The following is a 13,765-nucleotide window of genomic DNA, read 5'->3' on the forward strand; positions in this document are numbered from 1 at the left end:
CATGATTTCTACAGCAGTATATAACAGGATTAGCGGGCGATATGATTAGTGCAAGAGTCTGCGATAGGGTTAAAAGAGCATACACTAAGCTACTCTCATTCGAGTCTGGGTGCGTATTCACCAATACGACAAAAGCAAATGGAAGCAAGTAAGAGAAGAAAAACATGCCAATGATAATAGCAGTCGTCTTGGCTGCTTTATTTTCACGGATCCAGCGCTTTTTGTCCTCGTTCGAACCTACTGTTCTAGCCAAGACGAACAGACATCGCTTATGGTGGCTACTAATACGAAAAATATTAAAATAGCATAAAGTCACCACGATAGAAGTTACAAGCATGACTTTAAAAGCGGAGATGTCTCTGACAATTTTGCCGGCTTTCAGTTCTGCCTTGAAACCAACTATGGTCAGAGCAAAGATATAAATCGCTAAAAGCCACGATGCCATGATAACGATCTTGATTCTCTTTTTGGTAATCCAAAGAGAGCTCTTCATTGGATACTTGATTGCAATGTATCATTCGAGGGTGATCGGAATGATGTGAGCGATGGATGCACCGCCGGCTAAGAACTGAATGCAACTGTAGGCCATCCCTATGTTGCAGTCTGGAACCCCGTTAAGGTGAAAGTACTCTCTGGTTATGAATAAAGGTTGAGCTATACAGCCTACCATCAGCTCAGTGACGGCTAGCGACGCTAACAAGATGTTGGTGTTGGTTTGGAGTGGATCCTTTACATTTTTAAGATTTCGCTGAGAAAATGAAGATTCTTAATTATTTCACAAATTTCCACAAGTGGCATGCTGCAGTTATAATTTCTAGTATCTTATCTTCCTTGGTTCACCGATAGAATGGTACTTTAATTTGGATGTAATACAAATAGCAAAGAGATGCAATTCAGCCAAATGACTGTTTGGTTGTGTATCAAGTTTAAATTGCTCTTTCTGGTAACGACAATATTAAGGATCGACAGTATTAAGGATCGGAGTCTTATGGGAAACCGAGGGGAGGGAGGGGGGACCGTGAGTATTTTTGTAAGCTTACTATTTTACCCCCTGTTAGAGGAATGAAGTTTTTAGTTTATGTGAAACTTACCCATTTTAAAGATGATGTTTGTAGGGGGTGGATTTTTTATTCATTTGAATTCCAAATGAAAGGATCATGAAGCCCTTCTCTTGAGAAATTGAATCAATACGTTAAAAACAAAACAGGCCCACGCAGCACGCACCATTATCAAGGGAAATGCGCTCGATGGAATAACCCGCGGTGCACCATTGGAGCACTTTTTTTGTTAATGGATGTTCAAAGTCGGCTTCTGAGGACTTCTGAGGTGATGAAACACTGGAGCACGGGCTTTAGGATAGCTAGAGCAGAGAGTGCTTTGGTTTCAACGACTTTCTCACAGCCACTGGCTAAATGGAAATCGAAATGTCGTCCGAAATAGCTTTGAAATGTGATACATTTCCATTCAAAATGCAATCTGTACATTCCCTACTCATCAACTAAACGTTTCCCTACACATTAACAAGACGTATCCCTACATATTAACTTAACGTATTCAAAATTGATCTGATAAAATAAGAAGTGTTGTGCACCACACTAGATCTGATGATTAAATAAGCGTTTATGCACCGTCCTTTAATGGATTGAATTGAAGTTGTTCAAAAATAAAGTCTTGCAGTTGTAGATAAAAGTTCTTTTTCTTCCGTTTTCTTGTGTGCGAACCATTTTGTTTATGCGCGATGGAGCTGAATAATCTACTTTCTTTTCAAGCTAGGAATAATGCCTTTCTAAATAACGATAACAAGACATTTTGCACACCTTCTCTCCGGCAATGTGTGGAAAATACGTGGTTTCGAAGTTTTCTAGCTCAGCCGTTTTTTCGTAAAAGCCGGTCAACAGTCCATTCCTTAGCGTATTATATATAGTATAGATTTGATAATGGCCTAACTCTTTTTCAAGGTGTTGTTGTAAATTTATGCTCAATCTTGAGTGATAATCAGGCCCGTACCCAGGATTTTTCTTGGGGGGGGGGGGTGCGAAATCCGAAAAAGTAGACCTTCCGGGGGGGGGGGGGGGGGAAGGGAGGGAGTTCTCTGATAAAAATCTAACCACCTCCGAAAGAACAAAGGGATTTTTTTATGCCTTTGCAGTGTCTCTACGGGACGTTTATTGTCGAATTTGGCTACATACTAGAATGATCTTGCTTATGATTCTGAGTTTTGTCTACAAACTAAAAATAGCACGTCTATTGAGAACCAAAAGTTCGGCCGTTGTGTGTGTGTCTGGGGGGGTGCGTTCGCACCCCCTGCACCCCCTCTGGGTACGGGCCTGATAACGCCATATTTTTCTCAGCGTACATTTGTATTCAGTTAGTAGAGGGAAATGGTTACGAAACTTGGCGAACTTCAAAGGCCGAAGTCTTTGTTTGTTTTTATGGGCCCTGTCACGTGGTTGCGTAGGTGCACAAGTCGAGCGTACAGCGTCTATACTGCTTCTTGATCCAGGCTCGTACCCAGGGGGGTGCAGGACAGCCACTTTTGGTTCTCAATAGACGTGCTATGTGTAGACAAAACTAAAAATTAGGCCCACTTTTTCGGGTTTCGCACCCCCACCTCACCCAAAAAAATCCTGGGTACGGGCCTGTGATCTTTTCACAACACCTCAGTATTGATGCAGATTCGAACCAATGCTGTCATGCTTGCCGTGTGAGCTCACTGAGATTGTTCAATAGAGCTCTATTCTCCATAGAATTTTAGCCCCGCTTGGTACTTGTACAAAATATATATGGCTGTATAAAACTGATTTTCTAGGGCTGTGAAACTCAGGATATAATGGCGATAAAACATGCAAAGTGAAAAAGACGAAGATATTAACTGTGATTCAGTGAGACCCGATAGAGAAACAAAGAAGAAATGTGTGCTATGACAACCGATTAAGTTAAAGACCTTATTTAATGTGCTCTGGACACATCGATGAACTTATTGTGATAGTCTATTTTTGGATCTATTTGGTCTATTTAAAACCAAATCTAATCTTTCCGTTGCCAGCCGAATATAGCTAAAAAAACTCAGCTCATATCGATTTGGGTTTCCTGTGGAACAAGACGCCGCCATCTTGAAAATCAAATCACCCTCCCCTCCCCCCACAAAACACTTTGTTTTCTATGCGTGCGATGCGTGCTGTGTTTGGACGTTGTGTATGCTTCTGTCGGTATGTGTCGGTCTGGTCTGGGCTCCCTGATTTGGGCTACCTTTGGCAAAGCGGCAATTATTTTTCGCACTTGCCCTGTGTTTACCTAAGGGCAAAGCGAAAGGTATTCAAACAGCCCAAATCCCATTGCCTGACGATTGTACTGTAAGGCTTTGTTTTTAAATGCAACTGAGCGAAAAACGCTATGAAGGGAAGACAAACCAACCAAATTCCTAAAATGACGGGTAAATAATTCATTCAGTAGATCTCTGTGTTATTTGATGAGACTTGTGTACAAAGGGAAATATAAACAAAATCAATCCGAATAATCTCATTTCTCTGCCCCGCTTCTCGGCCCTTCTAATATCAGACATAAAATTGTTATGTTTTATTCGATACTGGGTTTGCAGTATTTTATATTTTGAGTCTGTTTTTCCACAGCAATGTCCAGTCCAGAACTACTATGATTGCAAATCATTGCCCAAGAAGTAAAACAAAATTCATTGCTACATTTTTTTAAACCAAGGCAAACACAGCCACGAAGGAGACACAGAGATTCTTCAGAAATCAGTGGGCTCCAGTGAATACTGCAGTGTACTTATATGCAGAAGCTATTGTTAGGGAGAAGCAGGAGATCATAAATTCTGTATAGCTCACTATATGTTAACACATGAGCAGTGATCATTTCAGTAGCTATTATCAAGGCCACCACTTAGACCCAAATAGTTTACTGCGTATGTACAGGCATGCAGCTCGGGGTGGGCACACGGGTTGTGCCCCTCCAACTCAACCACCAAAAAGCAGTCTTTTTAAAATATACTTACTTTCCATAATATCTATAACTGCAAATCCCCTCCACAGCTAATCAGATTGTTTGTTATGGTTATCAGACATCACCTTTTCTAGACATACAATGCCGTCAATTTATTTTTTTTTGTTTGATGAAATAAAACTACAAGCAATTTGTTTTTGTTCTATTTCTTTTATAAAACAAACAGGGAAACCATGAAACAAAGGGTTAGTGATCAGCCAAGACAGTGGCTGCAAAGAAAAGGGGGTCTTGCGTAAATCTGGCTTATGGAAAATGTGCGAACTGCCCCACACAAATCTAAAAGAATATTGATTTAACCCTTGCAATTGAATGACCAACCAATCTATGAGCTCGAGCACTTCTCCACGAGAACTTCTAGTCTAAGAAGATATTTGAATACCTTGAAGACTCTATAAAAATCACTGTTAATAAATGCTACGTCTGGCTACAACCTGACACTGTACCAACCAAGGCTTGGCTAGAAAACGTTTTTCAGGGAGTGAGCCTTAGAAATTTATTTTCGGGCCAGATGCTATTTATTTTTTTACATCTCTTTTGTAAATTCCTGCTCTACTAAGGGCACTTTAACACTAGCACCATGGTTGCCGAAGTGCACGGGTAATAGACTGTGATAGCGTCCCGTCTTGGACCGACTGCTGCCAATGTGTGTATGCTAGTGTGTTGTTAAAGTCTACTAATGGAGCAGCTCCCCCCCCCCCCATCCTGGTTAGCTACAGCCCTGGTAATCTGAGCTTTTAAGCTTTTGCTTTGTTTTGGCCAGAGGTGCTGCCACTGTTTGCATTGGGTTTTTGACTGTTTGATAAAAGCCCCACATTTTAAAGTTTATCCCAGTTAACCCTTTATAGTTCAATTCGATGCTTATTGAGTTTGTTCAAGTAATCTTTCAACTGAAATAATATACATTTTTCTTTCTTTTTTTAAAAAAAAAACCATCTGTTTACCTTGGTTGTAGGTTGCGATGTGTCTTTGTGCGCTAGGTGCTTAGTCCAATATCTCGTCCATTAACGAGAATGTTCGCTAACGAAAAAAAACAATTCTTTGATGATAAGAGCTAACACAAAAAATAAGTTGGTTGTGCACTAGCAATTTCCTTTTTAATATGCCATGTTTTGCTTTCCATATTTCTGTTGATCCAACTCACTCGAGCTAGAAAATGGACTCAGGATCACATGAGTCTGTTTATTCGTAACTTGATGTTTATTTATACAAGATCGCCTTAAGCGTATGTTATAATTGTTTAGTGTCAAACTCGTAAACAACAACGAACGAATAAAAATGCAAAGATGCGTATCAAAAACCCTTCGCTGTGGACTTGAAAAGCAAGAGGCAAGATGCTAATGACGGCTGGCATTTATTATATGCGACATGCGTTAAGGCTTTATGGCTTTTCAAACCACTCGTAATCTCTATGCATTTTTCAATAGCCTAACTTTTTGTTAACTTTTTTACAGACTCGTACCAAGATTAACTATGGATTAACATACTAAGTGTTTATAGAACTTATAAATATTGCCTAGAGGTTAGTTTATAGAATTGATATTACAGCTTTTAGAGTAATTGTTGGGCGGTTTTTAATACGGTGCCGGTGCAGTGAATAAATATGCCCATGGCATTCTAGCGCAACAAGTATTTCTGAAAGAAATCATATTTAAAGAAGTGGGATGTTCTGTTGTTTGTACTCATCTCTTGCAAAGTTATTTTTGAAATCTAGCGGCGGTGTTTAAGGGCATTATTATTATTATTATTTTTGGTAAGAGGGCGGCGTCTATTTATAGATCGTAGTGAAGTACTCACTATATTGCGACACGAAGTCGCTCTGTTAAACAAAGTTGAAATGTTGCTACAAAAGTAAATAGTTTGTCCTTGCAAATCAAAATATGATACCTTTTTTTTCAAATGAATATCGAGGTTCGTAAATCTTGGGCGTCTTTCTAAAAGAGGCATTTTGAAATCTTTAATTTCATATCCTGTGTCTATTACATGGCATCATCCAAAGGAAGGGGGGTATAGCACACAGGGGCGGATCTAGCTTTTTGCTAGAGGGGGGAGTTTGCTCAAAGACAAAGGGGGGAGGGGGATATAGCACACAAGGGTGGATCTAGCTTTTTGCTAGAGGGGGGAGTTTGCTCAAAGACAAAGGGGGGAGGGGGGTAATAGCACACAGGGGCGGATCTAGCTTTTTGCTAGAGGGGGGAGTTTGCTCAAAGACAAAGGGGGGAGGGGGGTAATAGCACACAGGGGTGGATCTAGCTTTTTGCTAGAGGGGGGAGTTTGCTCAAAGACAAAGGGGGGAGGGGGGTAATAGCACACAGGGGCGGATCTAGCTTTTTGCTAGAGGGGGGAGTTTGCTCAAAGACAAAGGGGGGAGGGGGGTAATAGCACACAGGGGTGGATCTAGCTTTTTGCTAAAGGGGGGTTTGCTCAGTGACAAAGGGGGAAGGGGGTATTTTTTTTGTTACATATGGCTTTCTGGCAGGCCAAAGGGGGGGGGTTAAACCCCTTAAACCCTCCCCCTAGATCCGCTACTGGCATAGGCGATTCTAGTTAGGATAGTTAACTTTAGGTATCCAGATTCTTTTTGTTAGTTTTAGGTTGCCATAACAAGAAGGCTAGTTACGCTCCACCAAGGCCCACCAACATGGGCACCCATTTCCATCGGCTGATTCAAACAGAGAACTGAGATGCTTCCAGTCACATGTTTCCTATTCTTTTTTTTTTATAGTCTTGTACACAAGAAAACAGAACATATGTACCTATTTCAAATAAGGAGAACCCATATATCGTAATACGCAGTGATTCATGGGTACAAAAAATAAACAACGTAAATTCAAAACGAATCAAGGTTATGCTGGTGCAGACTATGGGACGCGCAACCCTCCCCCCCCCCCCCCCCCCTCTCCTTAGCGGCCAAAAAGTGCCTCATTTCTTATTAAAGAACCAATCTTCAAATACTATGCTTTTTCCGTATGATACATATGACTGCGCACCCCCCCCTCCCCCCCTCGGCCATTTGCTTTATTCATTATCCTTTATCCATCCAATGAGGATAACGAAAAATGGATTCTCCAAGTACAATCTTATGTGAAAATAGTTACTAAAACCACTAATTATTTCTTGTGCGTCTATTTTGTTTCATCATTTTCTTTATGACACCCTGACGTTATCCACGGATTTTAGAACACTGACGCACGCAAATATTAAACGCAAAACATCGCAAATTACATTCCTCGTTTCTTTCTTTAATATTATTTATTTATATTTATATTATTTATCTTATTCTATGCATTTTTCAGGGGAAAAATAGTACAAATGTTACCCAGTACAAATAAAAGATTGGTAACACAGCAGTGTTCTAGAGAAGCTTAATTAATGTAAGGACAATTTAAGTTGATGCAATGCTTTTGTTCATGAAGTGCTCTTTTACCTGGGATTTTGAACATAATTATTTTGAACTATTTGCTGTTTATAAATTGATTCTATAATAATATCATAAACTCAATTCATAGATTTAACTGTACGTGTGCAGGTATACCTGACGATTGAGAAAGTTTTATTCTTTCATGTTACAAATAAGTATAATTTTTTCTTGGCAACTACGTTATTAGAATCTGCCTATCTATCTGAAATAACTAGAAATATTTCCAATCTTAAAGAAAAATATGAGCTCGCCATGTCATTTCAAAATAGTTCACCGAGGAAGAAGAGGTATTCCGCAATTTTCAACTCGAGATTTTCAAGATGTAAAGCAAAGTCTAATGAAAAAAATCACTAAAGTTCCGGTTGAAAAACACGCCTCTCAAACATTACATTTTGTAATGATTTTAATCGAACAACACTAATTTGTTATCATTTACAGCCTTTTAAGTTTTGAATTTTGTAATAAGCCACAAGAACGTTACATCCTCTCCTTACAAGGGAAAATATCTTCAGGAGATTTGATTAAAGTGTAATAAATCTCCCAAATGGCCTCAGCATAGAACTATTAGCAGCGAAACTCGAGTGGTGTATGTTGTTAGGGTAAGTATGGCATCTATCATTAAGACTACAACGAAAAATTACCTGCTAGCTTACAGCAAATTGTCAGGGCCGTGGCTAGCACGGAAAATTGTATATATAAATAGACACCTGTAAGTAATTCTATTGGCTTGAACAACCTAATGACATGATTGATACGGTGCCAATAAAGCATTTCAATCCCCCCCTCCCTCGTCCAGGTCATCTCATAGATCTAGAAAGTCTTAAAATAGCATGACAAGCGAAAACACAAAAGCGGGCTCGTTACACGCCACTGACTGTTTAGTCTAAGTACATTCAATCAACTAGAAACTCTGAAACCCTTTCTCCTTTCCATGTTGATCGTTTGAGTGTGTTGCCATATATTTCTTCCACGTAAATGTGTTTTTTATGATATCCCTCTCTGTTGAAGCACCATAGAAGTTAATATTTACTATATTATATATTTCCTATGGAGCCTCTTCAATTCACCATGTAATAAATCGCTTAAACAGTCTTAATATCAACTAGATTGTTCATTTATCTTGCGTGTAGTTTTGACAGCCACTTGTGTCTCGTGGTGCCGTGTCGCATGGCAATCAGGTCCACACGATCCAGGTGGTACTTTGCTCGCTTGCTAGTTTTGAGGGGTAAAAAAAAGCCATTATACAACTTGCCCAAATACCCCCACTAATCATATGGTACAAGAAGTTCAATGGATATAAGAGAATGTCACTGCTAAAAGCGTTTTAACAAAGAAAATGAATCTATTTTGTCAAGCTGGCTTTTATTACTATCGGTGACGGAGAGGAGACAAAGGGCAAACGTATGAGCTTACACGTGGGAGAAAATGATGAGAAGTAAGCGGAGTCTCTTTTCGCAACGATTTTTACACGCGCAATCTTACAATATTATTACACGTATTGTATGTCTTCGCTTACTTCCTTAGTGAGAATGGGCTTTTATAGAAGATAAACATTCAGTATTGGACGTGATCCAACTCAGCAAGTTCTTAGATTCGACCAAATGCGCGCAAATTTGGTTTACAGTGATTGAAATCTTTAACGTTCAACTCTATTTAACAGGCTAATTAAATCTGTATTGATAATTTCCTTTGTTTTCTCAGTTGTTGATCAGTTCTATATTTATCAACAAGTAAACAAAAATTGGCTTTGCTCGTGGGTCTTCATTACAATCAAAGATATTTCGAAGGTTTTAAGGGAAGCTTTATTAAAACGCGTCGACTTGTGCTTAAAAAACACCCAGGCTGTGAGGCAACCTGCGTCGAGTTACCATAACCTTGAAATTGTTTTAGTAGTCATTTTCTCTATGATAATGACATGAATCGATTGAATTGCCAGAATTTCCGTATTTTTATTGCCTGGTTACCCTGGGAACCAGTAGCTGGAGCCCTCTTCTATTGAGCACATAATATATGGACTTCGGTTACGACCTATTCGCTTGACTCCCCGTCGGCAAAATTTTATCGCTTCGCTTAAAAAAAAATCGAGCCTCTGGTTGCCTAGCCTGCATACAGACCTCCGTAGAATTACGGGGGTCTGAACAAAGGCTACTGGTTTCCTGGGTTCCTGTTGGTAAGACAACCTACTCAAACTCCAAACTTCTCAAGCCCCATGGTTATCACTTTACTCTTGAAACTGTGTTTGGATTTTGAATACACGTTATCGTAGCGGAGCTACGAAAGAAGCAAGGTTGGTCTCGTCGAAATTTAACTAAACGCCCAGGAAAATGTTATTCTTACCAAATAACCAATACCCAAAGGTATGACTGGGTGGCATTGGTTTCGGAAATCCCATGAAGGGTTTTTTTTTCCATTATAGACGTCTTTTTAAAGTAGTTTTCAAAGTAAATATAACATTCAAATGATTATTTGTAATTGATTGATTATTTATTACAAGATCATATTAGGCAATGTACGTAAATAGGACCAACATTTGTCAATTGCATTAGTCCTAAAATATGTTTTCAGAAATTCTTGAAATTGTCGCTAGTGTGACTTATTTTCTAAAGTAGAAAAAGTTGAATGTATAAATAATCTATATTTAATTAGTTTTGATTAGCTGTATACTTCACAGAATGCTCGCATGCTCGTGCAATTTTTTTCCGCCGTGCTCGCATTGTGTTTTCCTCTGTGCTCGCATTGTATTTTTCGATGTGCTCACATTGCATTTTTCAATGTGCTCGCTGCTCGATTTATTGAACAACTAAAAATACTCGGTCTCGCTCAAAAAACGGGGTGCTCGCAAGTGCTCGCCAAAGAACATTCTGGGGTTCTTATATTGTTATGTCAAGAAAGCCGCAAAACGCTAAAAAAATCCTAGAAATGTTAAGAATTTCTACCATAGGTAGAACTTTCTAGATATGGCTAAGCACTATGGGGTCTCAAACAAACAAACATATTCTTGTATATCTTGACAATCAGGGTATGACGGCAGTGCTCAATAACGCATGCGCGTGCTCTGGCGAAAACAAAGGGTCAGTACGCAGCTCTTACAAGCTGCAATTTGATTGGGCAAATGAACAATATCCGCACCTCGACACAAAGAACGAGAAGAATAGAGACAAAAGAACTCCTTTGTAGAGCAAAGATAATAGGAGACAAAGCAGCTGCGTACTTACTCAAAACAAACACAATCGTAGTGTTGAATCGCTAGAGTAAAGGTACGAAAGGCTGACTTCAATGCAAAGTGTACAGCATTAAAACCATATTGTTCAAAAGATGAGAGATTTGTTTGACAATGAGAGAGTCAAAAAGAAAATTATAGCCGTAGCTGTGCGCTGTAGTTTTCTTAGCATTCGCTAAAGTGATTCCAGTAAAAACCCGCCATTTCAAACAAAAAGGTTGTTTTAACCGCCCAGTACTGGAGTTAGTAAAAGAGAGAAAGGACTGGGCTGGACGGTTCAGAAGGTGGCAAGGTTGCGATAGCCTGGGAACCATAAAATGAGCCTCTACACTCAAACAAAATATGTTTGAATTTCAAACAAGCTTATCAAGTTCATTAGATTTGCTCTTGTCTTTCACTGATTTTTTACTAGAGAAGTGTTCTTCATTAAATGGCTCAATTTCAAAACGCTGTCAGTGCAAACGACAAATGGCAAATGGTAGTTCTAACGGACAACCGCTTCCTGTGGTTTTAATGATTTGTTATATTAAAGATGAAAGTATGAATCCGCTAATTTATTCATATGTTCCTGCATTCAGTAGAAATGTGACGAGTTCCCTACTTTTTCGATACTAGAAATGTCATTCGGGAATCGCCATTTGCCATTTGCACTGACAACGTATTTGAAGTAGGGGTTTACGGTGGCTTTCGTGTCCTCTAGTTTTGCGAGAAGCCTCGATCTACAATATAAACACTAGGAATCATCAAGAAGTCAAAGATTAAAGGCTTATGCTTACCACCGTACAGATTCTTTTTAAGTTCGAATACAAATAAAATACTTGATGGATCTAAAACAAATGTGATTTTTTCAGTAAGATTGAACATACAGTACCTGCTTGTTTTTTAATCTTCCACGCCTCTCTGAAATTATTAGGGTAGGGGGCGTATGTTACAGTTTCAGGCTTAAGTAAATTGAGATGCAAAGGTGTGCTTCCGGCGACTAGGGGTAGGCGGTAGGCAGGACTTATCAACTCGATGTTGATAACATTCTTGACAGTGCAGTAATCAGTCCTAACCAGAAAGAAATAGCTAACATTTTTTTTAAAAGCGACAAGCAGCTTTAAAAGTGTGTTATTATTATGGATGTACACGCATAGTCTTGATAGAGATGCGTTCTATGTTAGAGAATGAATCAATTTTATTGGAAATTTTACATTGCCAATTATGTTGCCTTTTGGCTTCTAAAACAGCCCAACTACTTTTTATCGGCCAAATACTGATTGCTACATTGCGAATTTTGTTGCCTTTTGGCCTCTTAAACAGCTCAACTACTTTTGATCGGCCAAATACCGACTGCTGCATTGCAAATTTTGTTGCGTTTCGGCCTCCAAAACAGCCCAACTACTTTTTATCGGCCAAATACTGATTGAAACTTTTACGGTAAAATTCTGAACTTTGGAATTATAGGATTCAATTTGATTCAATGCTTTTATTGTTCACGTAGGAACTGTTTTAACATCATTCACTCTGGCTGATTCTATTGAACCATAGCTAACGGTTTCTTGGTTTCTCTCCACGCCCAAGAGGACGCGGTCTTCGCATGCCCTCGTCTAGAGTCCAGCCAGAAAAGACGCGTAAACCTGTTTGGAGAATTGTCCAACTGAAGTCTGTTTATTTTTAATCTTTGATCCCTAAGAAACCGTAAGAATTAACGGCAGGTTTCCAGGATACAGTTTGAATTTGTGCACTCGAATTATGAGAATGATGCCGAAAATCCCTTCAATTTCTCTGTAATAAATTTAAAAGTGAAGAGACTATATATCACGAAAAGTTCTAAATACTGCTTGATGGCATATTATCGGCAAACAAGACGTAAAAAATGATATAAGAAAAAAAACGAAAATAAAAATAAAAATACATCAGACGTTTGAAGTGGAAAAAAGGTAAGAACAACAAAAATGAGACTAGATATCAATACTTTAATTTGCCATGAACTCCTAGTTAATTAACACAAGGAAAGGTTTTGTCCTTTCAATGGGCTAGATACTTAAGAGCCTTTTTGTTTTGTGCGTCGTTATTGACGAGCCATCATCAGACACACGGTGGTGAATAGCTCTTTGTACAGAGCTGCTTGTATCTCACGAGACCTGTGTTCTCAAAATACTGCTTCAATAGAATCCTCTGTTTCCTGCATTGTGTAAGTTAATTTTCCTCTGTCCTCGGGACAGTGTGTAATTGGGCTTTTGAAATATCTTACAAAGCTGGCCATAAAAGTCTTGGTCATCTTTTTTATATATTTTTTATGGTTATTTTCTCAGGAAGGTTCTTAATGAAGAGGACGCCACAATTGTCATAGAAACCTTGGATGAAGCCATTCCCGTCGCCACGCTTAAGAACAAGTGCCCTTTGTGGACTTAACAGCGGTTTGAAATTTGACCCGCTATTTGGCGAGGGTGGCACACTTACAATAAAATCATCCAATATCATCTCCAATTTATGGAGAAACTAGTTCTACAATGACACAATGTATAAATTAATGGAGAACTTTAATATTTTTATATGAAATAATAAAAAATAACGAGGACAAGTAACGAATTTTCTACTATTACACGTGGAGTGCGGCTGCTAGGGAACGAGGTGATAACTCCTAGAGAGGAGCCAACGGTCGTTTGTGCGTCGTTTTACCCATAAAAAAGGTTATTGTTATCAAAATGGAAACCGTCGAAAATCCACTTGCGAGAAGTGTATATGTGCGATTGAGCAGCGCCAATATTATGTAATCCCCAGTATCTTGTTTCATATCTCCAATTGTAAGCAGAGAAGAATAGCTTTTATTGCCTTAGTGATATGGGTTGATTAGTCGGATTGATATTTTGATCAGTCTCCTATATGATTGAATGTACTTTTCAACTTGGTTCAGGTTTCGGATCAAGAATTCTTGACGTTTGTGGATAGCCTTAACATTTTTGTGTATGTGTTCCACCTCATTAGTGAACGAGTTAAAAAGAACCCCTTGCTTCGCTGCTCTGATTTTCAATTCATGTCGACCCTCCTCTTTTTTGTCTAAAGCGATTGCGTGTACAATAGAAAACTTGCAATGAGATAACAATGGATCACATCGACACCTA

The 13,765-nt window shown here is 39.0% G+C and overlaps 2 long non-coding RNA genes across 3 annotated transcripts; one reads left to right on the forward strand and one right to left on the reverse strand.

Moving 5' to 3' along the window:
* Positions 1–7,527: 7,527 nt before the first annotated feature.
* LOC125568110 lies at positions 7,528–11,807 on the reverse strand. Its single transcript, XR_007312104.1, has 2 exons — positions 11,530–11,807; positions 7,528–8,650 (listed from the first exon to the last, which is right to left on the reverse strand). It is a non-coding gene; the product is annotated as an uncharacterized LOC125568110 (long non-coding RNA).
* Positions 11,706–13,228, forward strand: LOC116620125. 2 transcript variants are annotated; one of them, XR_007312105.1, is made up of 2 exons: positions 11,706–11,763; positions 12,956–13,228. It is a non-coding gene; the product is annotated as an uncharacterized LOC116620125 (long non-coding RNA). The 2 variants fall into 2 exon arrangements; XR_004297027.2 differs by lacking the exon at positions 11,706–11,763 and adding an exon at positions 12,092–12,580.
* Positions 13,229–13,765: the final 537 nt, after the last annotated feature.

Source organism: Nematostella vectensis, chromosome 1, assembly GCF_932526225.1.
Source record: "Nematostella vectensis chromosome 1, jaNemVect1.1, whole genome shotgun sequence".
Lineage (NCBI taxonomy): Eukaryota > Metazoa > Cnidaria > Anthozoa > Actiniaria > Edwardsiidae > Nematostella > Nematostella vectensis.